We start from the raw sequence: 1,939 nt of genomic DNA on the forward strand, positions 1-1,939 counted from the left end.
GGAAGATCTGCATTCAAACCACATCGTTTCAGAGCACACTGCACTTATTTTTGGCGACCGACTGGGTTTATTTATAGGTCTTCTCAGCAGACCTTTATAGTTAATTATTATTTTTGGTAGCAAATAACGAGTAATACTAACAGTGAGCTATATTCTGTTACAGTTTAAGTGAATCTGAAGACTTTTGGTATAAAATAGTGCTTCACAAACAAAAACAAACTAAATTTTGTGATTACTACCAAACTACCACCACAAATGTGCTGTTCCAACTGAAGATTGGATGATCGTTCTAATTCACCTTAGTTTAAAATTATATCTTGAAGGTTGATATCAACAAACTCACCTGCCAATAAAACCCAGCCAACTGCACCATATAGTATTGTAAAATACCATATTTATAATTAACTAGTTACTAGAAAGGTGTACCTTAGTTATTGCTTAATTTAAATACAAAGCTGGTGGAAAAGTTATTAGAAAAATATATTAATCAAGAATGAAAAATAGCAAAAATAATAATTCTGAAACTCTTGATTGTTTTGCTTTATGTAATTATCTAAGGTGAAAATTTTTATTTGTTTGTTTGTTTGTAACCAATGTTTTTGCTTTGCTTTCTTTGTTATTTCAAGGACAAATTAGGCAGGTAAAATATCTGGAGGTGGTTTAACTCTCAACATAAGGTTCAAAGAGATTTTAAGTCAAGTGAAGACTATCCTTACACTGAATGACCAATAAAAACTTTAGGAGTGGCTACATGAACAGCCTGGTACATTCTTAAAAAGGAGGAATGCACCGGCCAGCTCGGCTGCACCAAGAGGCCACAAAGACCACAGAAGATGACTGAAGTGCATGATGACAGAATTATTTCCATGGTTACAAAAACCGATTTCACAACATCTCACAAAGTCAAGAACACTCTCAAGTTGGTGCACAACAGTCAGAGTAAAATCAACTGAATAAGTCACATGATGGGGTGGGGCAAGGTCTCACAATGGGTTCACCCGAAGCCCTCATAGGGACACTCCCAACAGGGTTTAAAAATCTGGGACTATCCACCAATTGCTCTTAGAAATGAAGAAGCTTCTCAGATGAGAGGTGAAATGTCTTCAAGAAACTTAAATAAGTCCAGTTGCTTTTCCTTCCAAGCTCCTTAGATTACCATGACCTGAATGACTGAGATGTATTTTGGTCACACTCAAGAAAAAGAATACCCGATTAGTTTGCCAGAAAACATGAAAGATCCTGGACAGATTAATTAATTAAAGCACAGAGGAGAGGGACAGCTCATGAGCAAAAACAAACCACACTAACACAGGGGAGGTGATGTTATGGGCCTGTATGGGTGCCTTGGAACAGGTCAATCAGTGTTCATTGATGGTGTGACTGCTGATAGAAACAGCAGGATGGATTGTGACATGTACAGGGCTAAAATTTCTCCTCAGATTTAGACAAATGCTGCAAAACTGATCAGACAGACTTTCACAAGGCAAAGAAATGAGATATTATTCAATGGCCAAGTCAGTCACCTGATCTCAATGTAACAGAGCAGGTTTGCAGTTCTTAAAAACAAAAACTGAATGCAGAGACCCACAAACAAGCAATAAGTGAACGTGGCTACGGTAAAGGCCTGACAGGGCATCACCACAACACCTGGGGATCTCCAGAGATTGTACCTCAGGTGGTCGTTGACTGCAAATGGTTTTCACCGAAGTATTCAAATTATGTTAGTTCAATTAAAACTGATCCTCTGAAAGTTTATTCATAAAGAGCTAAAAAAAAATACTTTTTAATCCTCTTGAATTTAAGCTGAAAGTCTGCACTTCAGTCACATCTGATTTGATTTAAATCCAAGGTGTTGGTGTACAGACAGGATTAGTTCATAAAATGTAAAAACAAGATGAAATACAACAAAAGTTATTTGTGACAGATGTTTGAAAACAAG

This window comes from Oreochromis aureus, linkage group 15, assembly GCF_013358895.1.
Source record: "Oreochromis aureus strain Israel breed Guangdong linkage group 15, ZZ_aureus, whole genome shotgun sequence".
Classification (NCBI taxonomy): domain Eukaryota; kingdom Metazoa; phylum Chordata; class Actinopteri; order Cichliformes; family Cichlidae; genus Oreochromis; species Oreochromis aureus.